Raw genomic sequence first — 13,768 nt, 5'->3', positions numbered from 1 at the left:
CTTACTTGTCACACTTCTTCTCTCCATTTTGGTCAAGATGGCATTGTTGATCCCATGATGCTAGAGCCAGACTCATCCCTGAAATTCATCTCCCATGCTGCCAGGGAAACTTTTACCCCTGGATGTCATGTCCCATGTAGGGGAGAGGGCAATGATTTCACTTGCAGAATTGGACTAAGAGAGAGTGCGGCCACATATGAGCAACAAAAGACTCCCTCTGGAGATGACTCTTAGGCATACCTGTGGGTAGGCTAAACTTCTCCGCTATATACATAAGCTTCACAAGAGCAGGCCTCAAGATCAAGGGCTTGGCCTATTGATTTGGGTGTCCCTAACGTTTGACAGAGTATCAGGGGTTTCCTTGGTGGCAAAGTTTAATAGTTCCTTATTTTTTCTCCCATCCCTCAAGGAACTTTTTGAATATCTGCAGCAAAGATTTTCTAACATCAAAATTTACAGTTAAAACCGCACTACACAAATAATGGACCCTCAGTTAAATAATGGATTTTAATTAATAGTACAATTATTAAAATGTGCTTTCATCACTTGTAGCAAATGTTCCACACCAATGCAGGGGGTTGGTGTGGGGTGGTATATGAAAATCCTGTATTTTATACATGATTGTTTTGTAAACTCATTTCTCTAGTTTAAAAAAAATGCAGATTGAAATGAAATTCAACACATATCAAAAGAGGCAGGGAAATCCAAATCTAGTTGAATGTCTAGCTTTCCTCTGTAAGATTCTACAAAATGTGGTCCTCCTGCCTCAGAGACCTCCCCGCTCCCTTACTTCCAGGTTGCCTTGTTCCCTCTCTACAGGTCAAGCTCTTCTTCACTGGCCTCTGCCTCCCCTCTGTCTACAGCACTGGCTGCCCCTCTCCCAGATATTCTTTCTCAGGGTCTTCCCTGACTTCCTTTCTAAAGTAGGACACTCTTGTTATTCTCTTTCTATATGTGTCCTGTTTCTTTCCTTTTCAGCACTTTTCACAATCAGTAATTTTTTGTTGTTGTTTATGTGCTTATTTGGTTTTGGTATCAAGAGATGACATTGGAATGGGAACCTGGGACTAGGTGATGATGGTGAAAGGCCTGTAATTCCAGAATAAATCCTGGGGCTTTATGTTGATAAATGCAACCAATTCATTAGTTCCATCAACATTGTAAAAGTAAGTGCCTCGAATGTCTAGCTTTCCTCTGGAAGATTCCACAAAATGTGGTCCTGCTGCCTCACAGACCTCCCCACTCCCTTACTTGCAGACTGCCTTCTGTTCCCTCTACAGGCCAAGCTCTTCTTCACTGGCCCATGTCAAAAAAAGAAGGCAATTAAATGTAGATAGCTCTCCTACTAGAGCCTCCCAGAGAACAAATACCAGTCATTTACATTTGGAGAGCTCCAGGCTCCTGGAACATGGAATCGTAGCTGTGAAGGGAAATGTTCTCCACGATACCTTAACACCTAGCCTCATGTAGCACTGAGCACTTGAAACTGAGGTGTGCTGAAAATATAAAATACATACTGAATTTCTTGTGTGAAAAAAAATGAATGTAAAATATCGTTAAATAATTTTACATTGGTTACATGTTAAAATAATAATATTTGGGGTCTGTTGAGTTAAATAAAATGCATTATTAAAATAAGTTTCATCTATTTTTGTTTTATTTTTTGCTGTGGCTAATAGAAAATTATAAAGTACATGTATGCTCACGTTATATCGCTTTTGGATCATGTGGCTCTACAGCCCGAGTTATATGTGAATATCTATGTGTTTATCTATGTGTGTATGTACATCTGTCCATCTGTGGTAGGAAAGTTAATACAGCAAAGATTGAAGGAGGAGCTAGAACTGTGTGAAGAAGACTTTGCCCGATGTGTCCCCATTTTGGACTCAATTGGACCATTAGGCAGCAGACTAAGAAAAGTTCCATAATACCAGGGGACTAGCTGGAGTTACCAGAAGTAAAAGCTCTAGGGATTTTCAGGGTATGTGACTTCACATGGTGATAGGGTATAATAAATTGGGTAATGAGGGCAGGATGGGGTAGAGAGCTGGGGAAGCCAATCAGATTCTGTAAAAACCACTCCTCAAAATTACATTCCACAGGGCTCATTACAGAAAGTGGAAAGGTTGAAATGAAATCTATAGTGTATTAAACAACATTTGAGCATTCTCATCTCAGTTAAAATTATTTATTTAACAAGGGAAATTTGAATTTATTATATGAGTGGTAATTTTTAAATCCTTACTGATTAGATTACAAAAAATTTTAACAAAAATTCCAAACTAAGGAAAAATATATCATCCATATTCCCCTAACCTATCTATAACTACTTCAGTATTTTAAAGTGTTTTTCTTCCGGTTCTTTTCTTTGTATGTATGTGTGTGTATTATAATGGTGTGTTATATTACTGGGATAACACAATTCTTGCATCTTACAGTTTCACTTAAAAATATTCATATGCAGGCGGGCCATGGTGGCTCAGCAGGCAGAGTTCTTGCCTGCCATGCCAGAGACCCGGGTTCAATTCCCAGTACCTGCCCATGCAAAAAAAAAAAAAAAAATTAATATGCATTTTCTCATGTCATTAATTATTCTTGTAAAACATAATTATGAATGGCTACCTAATATTACATCAGAAGAATTTGCCAGCATTTCAACCAATCTCTAATGGTGGTGTTTCAGTTTGCTAAAGCTGCCAAAATGTGGTATACCAGAAATGGACTGGCTTTTACAAAGGGGATTTAATAGGTTACAAATTTACAGTTTTAATACCATAAAAATGTCCAAATTAAGGCATCCAAAGAAAGATACCTTGACTCTGAAGAAAAGCCAATGGCATCCTCTGTAACATGGGAAGACACATGATGACGTGTGCTGGCTCTTCTCTACAAAAATGTCTCTGAGCTTCTGTGTGTGCTTGCTTTTTGTTCCTCCCAGGGCATTTCTGTCTCTGAGCTCTCCCCAGAATGTCTCTGCCTTTTATCCTCTCATAAAGAACCCCAGGAAAGACAATTAAGCCCCACCTTGAATTGGGTGGGTCATATCTCTGTTGAAACAACCTAATCAAAAGATCACGCCCTCAATTGGTCTGCACCCGCAAGAATGGATTAGAAGAACATGGCTTTCCTGGGGGTACATAACAGTTCCAAACCAGCACAATGGTTTTTTAAATCATTTTACTGCTTTTCCCTATTATAAATAAAATGTGATGACTATCTTTGTACATCAAATCTGTTCTGTATTCAAGAAAGTAGAAGAAGTTTATAAAAGCCACTGTGGGGAATGCAAAAGAAGTCACCAAGAATTAATCCTCAGATGCCTTATTTTTTTTTTCTAATCTACAAAGTTCATTTGGATCAATTTTTGTTTGTTTGTTTGTTTTTTGCATGGATGACACTGGGAATCAAACCCAGGTCTCCAGCATGGCAGGCGAGAATTCTGCCACTGAGCCACCGTCGTACTGCTGTTCTCTTTCTACTCTGAAATTTTATATCTGAATCTTTAGGAAAAACATTATTCTACTTTTTCTCATTCTTTTTCATCATTAAAACATAGGCGAGTATTTTCTAATTTCCTAAACTTTGGGTGATTTAGAACATGCTTTGACTATTTGGCTTTCAACACCATTTTCAGAAATATCTTCCCTTTGCACTGATTACAGATTCACTCTATCATAAATTTCATTTTAGAGAGACTAGAGCCACAAAGATGAATTTTTAAGTCAAAGAACATGGAAAGTTAAAATAACTTGCAATAGATATTGGGCACACTGAAATCTCATGTAAACAGCTGCAAAAGATCTGAGATTTTACCCTACTTGCAGGCTAACAAATTAGCCTGCCACAGTTTCACAGATGCAGAAGACTTGGGACCACTGGGTCAGAGACAAAAGACAGTTTATAACTCACAGCCATAGCAAAAGCCAGAGTATCAGCTCACGTTTCCTAAGCCCCCGTTCCTACATGGCAGCACAAAGGGCTGGAGGTGACACAAGTGCATGCAGTGAGTTGCATTACAGGAGACGAACCCTGAGCTTAGGGAACCTGAATCTTCTACAGTGGGCACTATACAGTCTGTCCTCTGTGTTTGGGGATGAGGCATTATCTCTTTCTCCTAAGGCTATTTGTTATATAAGCATCCTTATAAAACAATTCGGAATAAAGATGGTCAGAGCCTCTGCTAACAAGACATGGAAAAATCCAAGAGACTCACAGAGAATGATCTCTAATACGAGGATGACTATAGTATTAGAAACTGGTTAGAATACATCTGTAGATCTTATTCCCAGGAATGATATTCTTTTCTTTAGGACTAACCGGAGGCCTGTTTTTATCTGACATATTCTACTTCCTTTCCATATTCTGTGGTCAGAGAGGAAAAGTCCTGTGTGCATAAGTTGCAAATTAGCCTCGGCAGAATTATCAGTCCAGCTGATAAATTGTTCCTCTCTGGATACAATAGCTATCATGTCCATTTCTATGAGTGCCATCTGGGCAAACCATCCCTGCTCTACAAGCAGGACTGCCAGTGTGCCTGAGACACAGTAAGTTGCCCACTCTCTCCCTTCTGGGAAGAAATAGAAGAACCACCCACAACCCCCCATATATTCCCTATAATAACCTACATCCACTGACCGTGGCTGAACAGTCACCAATTGTCAGAAACAGTGTGAAAACAGGTCTCACCAAAAACAGGATTTCGTTCCCTAAGGGAAAAGCCTTCAGAACATTGGCATGAATAAGTTATGAAAAGCCTTCATAACTGAAAAAGACATAATCATCATTCATGTATAACAGATTTGTTTATTCTGTAAAGATTCATTTCAGTTGATTAATTATCAGTATCTCCTGATGGTGGGGGTAACAAGGCTGCTCTGATGAGGGAATTATTGAAGTACATGTTTAGAATATTTATCACCAAGCACATATTGTATAAACTTAGCATATTTATCACATTCTTTCTGTATGGGATCTTTTTTCCCTAAATAGATTAGAAGATACTGCCCGTATCTTCCCTCCAGATATGGTACTCTGTTCTTTTTAGAGAAATTTATTGTTTTTGGTTAATACAAATAGCTCCTAATAGAAATAAATGTGACTTTGCAAGTGGTTCTTATGTCGTTCTCAGCCTTGGGCAAAACTACTCCAAAATAGAACACAAATTGTTATTTCTAGCCACATCGTTTAATCTGTGGCAAAGCAGTTCCCAGTAGAACAACTACTGTTTAAAGGAAAAATGACAATGTTTGTAAATTAGAATTGAACAACCAAATGGAAATTCAAAGTGATAAATTAATTAAATTTGAATTAAAATACTAAAATGAATATCCTTCGATATTATATGTAATGATCTTCAAAGAAGCCTTGTCCTGCTGTTTATTGATCAGTATGAAAATAGAAACTTCCATTTATTGAGTCCCTACTATATGTCAGACACTAAGTTGGATGCTTTAGATATGCTTTCTCATTTAATCTCCGCAACATCCTTAAGGCTGTTATTATTATTTCCATTCCTTTATTTACAAATGTAAGATATAAAGACGCTAGATCACTTGTCCAATGTCACTTGGCTTAAAAGTGGCTAAATTGGGACTCAAACTGCTGTCTTCTTCCAGACTTGGGGCTGTATAGCAGTACTGATCACCCTTCTCACCAGAGGGCTTTAGGTAAAACTACTGTACTAGGAGTCATAAGACCTGGGTCATGAGCCCAGAACCAATGTGTATTTTTACCTTCTTGTATCCCAGTTTCCTTATCTTCTCATTCATCTATTCCACAGCATCAATGTCAGTCTCTCAAATCTTTACCTCCTCCCTTATTTCTCTTCCTGAATTTCAGATCCATAGTATTTATGTATCTGCCTTCTAGACATTTACAATCAAGATATATATTTACTATGCCCATATTGGAACCATCCCTGAGCTCTGTTCATGCTGATTTCTATCTCAGTGAATGGCACCACCAGCCACCTAGTTGCCCAAACTGAAAACAAGGACATCCTTGACTCCTCTCTCCCGCATACCCTCTGCATCCACTCAATTACTGTAGATTCAGATACTGTCAACTCCACTCCATAATTTCACTTCTCTTTAGTCCCTCCATTGTGGTAGTGCACACTTGAAGGCCGGATATTCTCTAACTGATCTCCTTCCCTCCAGCGTCGATCTCTTCTGTACCATTCTCCACCCTATACTCAAGTGAAGTTTGGAAGACTCAAACCTCATCAGGTCATTTCCTTGCTCAGAATCCTTTAATAGCTCCCCATTATCTCTAGATAAAATCTCAAGACCTTAAACATAACTTACTAGCTCCTGCCTACCATTTCAGTCTCATCTTTTGCCACTTTCCTTCAGCAACCTCTGCTTCAGCCCATCTAAGCTAATTTCAGTTTCTTAAACTCTACTTGTATTCTCTTGTCTTGGCACCTCCCAAATTTTATCTTCCTCAGTCTGGGGAAAATGCTCCTCTCTAATTTCTAATTTCTATTCATCCTTTGAGTCTGAAATCCATGCTGCATTACTGCCCCTGCTGTGCGCTCTTATCAGACCCCATGCTCCTCCCTAGACCCAGTCAGAGCACTTTTCACTCCTTCTTGTGACAGCTTGTCTCTCTTCACCGGGAGATTATGAACATTGTGAAGTCAGCGACATTGACCTTGGTAACTACAGCCTTCAACTATAAAATAATTATAATACCTTCCCTTCATACTGCTCAGATTTTTTGGAGATGTTTAAGAAAGCATTTTTTTTTTAAGAAAGCATTTTAAAATCTGCAAAACAATTAGCAAATGTCAATTATTTTATTATTAAGTTTATCTCTACCAAATTTGATGCAGCAAAAGTTAAGTTGAATTAGTGTGTCCAGCAACATCGGAATCACTTTGGAATCTTTTTCTGATTAGTTAGGCCTAGAGTAGAGCAGGGAAGTTGTATTATTATAAAATTCTTTGGATTACTCTAAAGAAAACCCAAGTTTGGGAGGGACACTTTAGACCTTTTTTCCTGATCTGAAAGGTTATGGTCTTCATGAGTCAGTGTGGGGAAAAACATGAGTAATTTCCTTGAACAGATTAGTCCTGCCCAGATAGATCCAATACATGCTTCTAGAAGGGAACACGTTCAAGTCCAATAATGCAACGAGAATTTATCAATCCAACAAGCAGGTCATATCTACCTTGTGAAGGTCAGAAACTAGTCACTAGGAAACAAAGCTTTCACAGAAAAATGACTCATGAAAAAGAAAATAAGAGTAAAACTAGAGGGGAATGACACAGGATGGTCAAGTGAAGCGGCCTAGCATTGGGTCCCACAGGGCATGGAAGGTTACAGGTGGTAAGGGAAAAAGACTGTGCAAAGTAATATTGTCCAAATTGGGTCCTTTGGTATATTGTTTAGTTGGGTGTTAAAAGGGGGTACCTCGAGAAAAAAGTTGTAACGTCAAATATGTTCATACTACAACCTTATTGGGAATTTCACAAAACACACTAATACATTACAGAATGAGGACTCTTTAGTTAAGCCTGTTTAAAATTGTTTTACTCTACACCTCTTAAACTTATTTCAGGATGAAACAGCATCCCTATTGACAACTGGTAGAAAGGTATACTCCACAGGCACAAGTTTAGGAATTGCTTAGCAAAGCAATTCCGACCCCACCCTGAGTTAGGCCAGGTTAAGGGCACAAGCCTCCACAAGATTGCTTTCACTTCAGACCCCAGCCTCAAGTTCAAGGGTTCCCTGAGTGTAAGGACCCAGGGTCCAGGAACTTACTGCCCCCTCCATTTTGAGAGCAAGTTGTATAGTCTCCTACATGACTGGGGACAGATGTTAAAGGTCAAAGAATGTAAAACAATTCCATCTCCTCCCCACCACCAACCAATCACTGTTGGCAACCAAATCTTACAATTTGGTCTGCTGAAGCCCCATTGTTAAACTTTATAAGCTGCCCTTGGGGAAGGACAAGAGTTATAGGGAGGTTTGGATTTTCTATTTGGTAAGGGTGTATTATTGGCTATCTTTCTCTTGGGAACAATGAAGTTATTTAAAATTGAGAGTGTTGATGGACTGTTGACTTTGGACATTATACATGAGTCCCAGTAAACAGAGGTGGCTCAAAGATGCACTGACTGACAGTTGATTGGCAAAATGATGGTGTAAACATATGATCAAACACGGTGCTGCTACAAAAAGGAATGGAATTGTGAGGTATGCAATGATGTGAATGAACCTGTGGGACATCTGGTGAGGCAAAATAAGCCCAAAACAAAAGCACAAATATTGTATGATCTCACTTAGAAAATACTTATAAGAAAACTGGAGCCTAGATTTGTAAGTTCTTATAGTAGTCATATTTACTCTGGAGTGGTAATTGTTATTTCTGGATTTTGAAGAGCTGTTTTTATATATAAACCTGGTATTTAGAGGTAAGAATGAAGCTGATCAGATCAAACTACAGGGGTAAGGAAGACACTGTATGTATTTCAGAACTTCACCTACTCTCTGAAACCAAAGGAACCTAGGTCCAGAACCTAGGTTTTCTGTAGCACATAAGCTAACGCAACCTGTCTGGATAGATCATTCAAGCAATCCAAACACAGGGAGCCCAGAATAAGAATGAGGGTCTTTAATCCTGTATAGCTTAATGTAATGCCTGGATACATTCCAGAGTATATTAAGTAGATAAGCAAAAAGTATTGGCAAAGTCCCTTGAGGGATGGGAGAAAAATTATGAAACTGTTAAAATTTATCACTAGGGAAACCCCAGATACTGTGCCAAACATTAGGGACACCCAAATCAATAGGCTAAGCTCTTTATCTTGAGGCTTGCTCATGTGAAGCTTATGTATGTAATGGAGAAGCTTAGCCTACCTATAGGTGTGCCTAACAGTCACCTCCAGAGGACATCTTTTTTGTTGATCAGATGCCTTTTTCTCTCTAAACCCAACTCTGCAAGTGAAACCATTGCCTCCCTGGTTTGTGGAACATGATGCCCAGGGAGAAAGTCTCTCTGGTGACGTGGGAGATGACTTCCAGGGATGAGCCTGGCCCTGGCACCATGGGATCAACAATGCCATCCTGACTAAAAGGGGGAAAAGAAGTGTAACAAATAAGGTATCAGTGGCTGAGAGAGTTCAAATGGAGTCAAGAGGCCACACTGGAGGTCATTCTTACTCATGCTTCAGTTAGACATTGCTACCTATCATAATTTGCCAAACCCCAACAAAACAATTCCTGCCAATCCTAAAGAATACCTAGGGCATCATGTAGGATTTTACAAAGGTTCCATGCACTAGGGTAATGCCCCAAAATCTACACCCTTCAAATGGGTCGCTGGACCAGATAAGTCCTGAAATGTAAAGGTACCAGCCTCTCCAGAACATCAACTAGTTCCATCCCCCTGTCCCATATAAGTGGCAGCCCCTTCCAAAATGAAAAGTTAGAATGACCATAGCCCAAATACCTCTAAAGAGTGGGAGAAAGATCAAAGGTAATGGTGGAGTTATCCAGAGAAGGTCGGGTTTAACAAATGAGTATGAGTGCTGAATCATTATACTGATAGTTCTTTTAGCCTCCAGTACCTTAAAGCAGCTAGAAACAAAAACCTAAAATTATGAAATTGTAACCCATACCAAACTCTGAAATCTGTTCTACAATTGATTGTTGCAATGTACTTTGAAATTTATTGCTTTTATGCATATGTTATTTAAAAAGAAGGAGAAGTATAACACAGAAGATAGGATTTAAAAAGTGAGTATGACTGCTAAATCATTATATTGATATTTCTGTTGGCCTCCAGTGTCTTGGAGCAGCTAGCAGAAAAAATGAAAAATCATGAAACTGTAACCCACACCAGATTTTAAAATCTGTTCTATAACTACTTGTTAAAATGTACTTGGAAATTTATTGCTTTTTGCATATATGTTATATTTCACAATAAAAAAAAGTTAAAAAAAAAAAAAAGCTTTATCCAAACCTCAAGTCATTTGAGTCATTTAGAGAGGACTGTAGTATGACCATAGTTCCAAAATCTTGTCATTTAGTTGATGGTTTAGAAAACTGGTTTTGGGAGTATTCATTATCCTGCCTCTGAGAATGATATTGTATTTAATTTAGGGAAAGTCATTTGTAGTGCTCTTCCTAAAAAGATGCTCACTAAAATATTGGTTAAAAACAAACAAAAAAACTTCATAAGCTGCCCTCTTGACATGCCCCTTCCCTTCTGGTTTTTTGGAGTGGAGTGCCGACCTTCAAGTCCCCACTGCCAGTGGAAGATTCTCCCCGTGTTAGTAAATCCCTAATTAAATTCATGGGTAATCTGTCTAATGTGTTCTTTGGTCTCAGGGTTGTGCTGGGCTGGAACACTGGGCCACCCTCACTTCTTACCAACTGGTTATAAATTCAGGGATTTCCTAGTACCTCCTCCCACACCCACCCAAAGTAAAAAATTTGCTAGAACCACTCACAGAGCTCAGCAAAACTCCAGTTAGGACTACAGTTTTCGTCTAGCAAAAATAATACAATTAAGAAGGAGCCAAAAACATGTAAACATAAGGCGACGTCTGGAAGGGTCCCCAAACTCAAAGCTTCCCTGTCCTCTCTACGTTGAGTCAGGACATGTAACGGTCCTGGTACATCCATGTGTATTACCAGTCAGGGAAGCTTGCCTGAGCTTCAATGTCCAGAGCTTTAATTAGGGTTTCATTACACAGGCATGGTTGGTTGAATCAATGCCCACTGGCTGAACGGCTGAATTCAATTCTTAGCTCCAGCCCCCCTCCCCAACCCTGTTTCCTGGAGGTCAGGCTGATATTATGTGGCTCAAAGCCCCAACCCTCTAATCAGTTGGCCCTTCTGACTTGGCCACCTGACCCAGAGTCATCTCATTAGCAAATTAGATTCGGTGGGGGAGGGGCTCCCCAAGTAACAAGTAGACTACTATCACTTCGGAAATTCCAAGGTTGTGGAGGTTATCTCTAGGAGGTAGGACAAGGCCAGACCTCTTTATGGAGACCAGATTCCTTACTAAACACCCTTATAAGAGTTCTGGGAATAGAATGATTTAAACTAAACCTTAGAGAATTTACCTGAAGTGAAGAAGGAATTTGGAAATCCTTATATTATAAAAGTTTTCCTTCTTTCTTTCTTTCTTTTTTCTTCCTTCCTTCCTTCCTTCCTTCCTTTCTTTCTTTCTTTCTTTTCATGGGCAGGCACCGGGAATCAAAGCCGGGGTCTCTGGCATGGCAGGCAAGAACTCTGCCACTGAGCCACCATTGCCCACCCATATAAAAACTTTCTTGAATCATCATCATCATTACAAAATATGATCTACCAAGACTACCATTCTTATAAGAAAAATGTATCTCTTATTTATTTTTGCATTTCCAGCACCTAGTAGAAAGCTGGATACAGCAAAATACATGTTATACTGAGTTACCTTCCATAACATTTGAATGAATACTATGACATTTAAGTCTCTGAAGCACAGATGAATTATTTAAGCACATTCTCTTAATTTTCAAACATTTCTTTAAAGACTTGTTTATGCCATTTATATAGTTATTGCTGGTTGAGGTAGAACTATTAAATTATATTACCAGGAGATCCCATAGCCTTGGAAATTTAATATATCCAATTATTTAATTTCTTTCTGTGGAGTATGTGCTTACTTTCAAAGAATATTAATTGATATGCTACAAAAAATTCACAGAGTATCAGATAGAATTGAGATTATAAATTAAAGAAAAATATCTTTTAAGATGCTTTGAAATATCCCTGACTCATTTTTACTCCTATTTGCCATTACCTCTTCCACTTCCTTCCATCAGCATCATCACCGTCTATTTCAAACCACCATCATCTCTCCCTGGACTATTGAATGTGCCTTGTACTTCATCTCCATGCTTTCCTCTTTAAACTCAGTCTTAACCCATTTTCCATGCAGCTGTCAGAATTATCTATTTTTTTTTCTTTTTTTTTTTACATGGGCAGGCTCCAGGGATAGAACCTGTGTCTCTGGCATAGCAGGCGAGAACTCAGTCACTGAGCCATCGTTGCACCACACAGGATTAACTTTTAAAACATAGATTGCATCATGTCAGTACACTGTTTCAAACCTTCCAATAGCTTCTCTTTGAAAGTAAAATTCACACTCTTCATACTAGATGTGAACTCTCTGCTCTCATCTCCTGGCTCTTCCTACTTTCTCATTATGCGCCATCACAAAAGCTTCTTACTGTTTCTTGAAAATGCCAATCTATTTCCCATCATCAGATACTTTTATACATGTATCTACTTGCAGAAATTCTCTCTCACTTCGTTCACTGCTTCCTTCTGAACATTCTGGTCTCAGTGTTTCTTATTTCCCTGCTCCTCAACCCCATCACCATGTTTCATTATTTTCCAAAGGACATATCACTCCCAGAAATTCTCTTACTCATTTAAAGTTGTATTTGTTTGTTACAGTTCTTCCAGTAAGCTCCAGGAGTCCAGAGGCTTCTTCTTTTTGTTCACCAGCACCTGGATTAATGGCTATCACATAACAAGCCCTTAATAACTATTTGTTGAAGGAAATGAAGGGACTAACTTTTGAGATCTAGAATTTTAAAGCAACTCATCCTCTCATTAGAATCATAAATGAACAAAGTTGCCTATTCTTATTTCTTTCAGACTTGAAACCTCAGAAAAATTTAAAACAGGACAACTAGGCATCAAAAGGTTAACTTTTGCACTTACCTTCCTATGGTCTATTCTTAACAGGCTCTTGTTTTTAGTTGAAAATGGTTGCCTTCAAAGCTACGTGGAAAGAAGATGGCAGAGTTTTTTCAGGAGCTGGCCCCATTTGGCCCCATATGGCTTCCTGTGTTCCTATTGCCATGGGTCAATTTGATAATATACATCTTGTTCCCTAAGCAAATCCTTTTCATTTCCTTCCTCTCAAACCTCTCAAATATTTTTAAAATAGAGAAAATGGCTCTGAATATTTAAACTAGCAGTTTCCACACAGGAAAATTGAACTCTGATTGTTTAAGAAGACTGATGGTCTATGGTTGGGGCTTAACAGGCTAAGCAGTGGCCATCAGGACGGAACTGCACAAGCCTCATGCAATGAAGTGTTACCACAGCCCTGGAACCCAGGCACATATTAATTAGGAAAGCTGCTGCCGGCTTTGTGGCTATGATGCCTAGAAATTTACTGTGCTCCTGAAACTTGTTGGAGATTCTCAGACACCAAGAGACTTGATGAAGCCACATGGAGCTGTATGAGGCCCCATTGTTTATGGATCACTTTCTTTTCCATTTTCTCTCTTTTGTGACTTTTTCCATCATTTTTGTCAGCATCGGAAAAATGCATTCAGAAGATTATAAACAGCAGTTGGTAATCAGTGCATAACAGCTTTCTGTGTGTAAGACAATCATTAGAAGTACATTAGACATTTGTCATTATAGGAATCCTGTCGCCATAATAGAACTCCATCAAAGTACCAAAGCCTCCTGCTTTGAAAATTCAAAGATCAATTCTGTATCATCCTGTGGATGGGGAACAATATAACAGCAGCACGGCATTACTCTGTGACAAAGTTCAACTGGTTTTGCTTATTAAATTCGGTAGAAAGACAGTATACATGTAAATGTGTTAATACCCAGTCTTTTACATGCCATTTAGCATCCTCCAGTATCCCCCTTATTGAAGCTGTATTCTTGATGCTTTTAAGCTCAATTTGAGTATAATTTCAAATCATGTCCACAGCAGGTACAGAGCACTAGTGAAA

Source organism: Tamandua tetradactyla, chromosome 1 (assembly GCF_023851605.1).
Source record: "Tamandua tetradactyla isolate mTamTet1 chromosome 1, mTamTet1.pri, whole genome shotgun sequence".
Taxonomy (NCBI): Eukaryota; Metazoa; Chordata; class Mammalia; order Pilosa; family Myrmecophagidae; genus Tamandua; species Tamandua tetradactyla.
The sequence above is the reverse complement of the archived record's forward strand: the minus strand, read 5'-3'. Positions refer to the sequence as shown.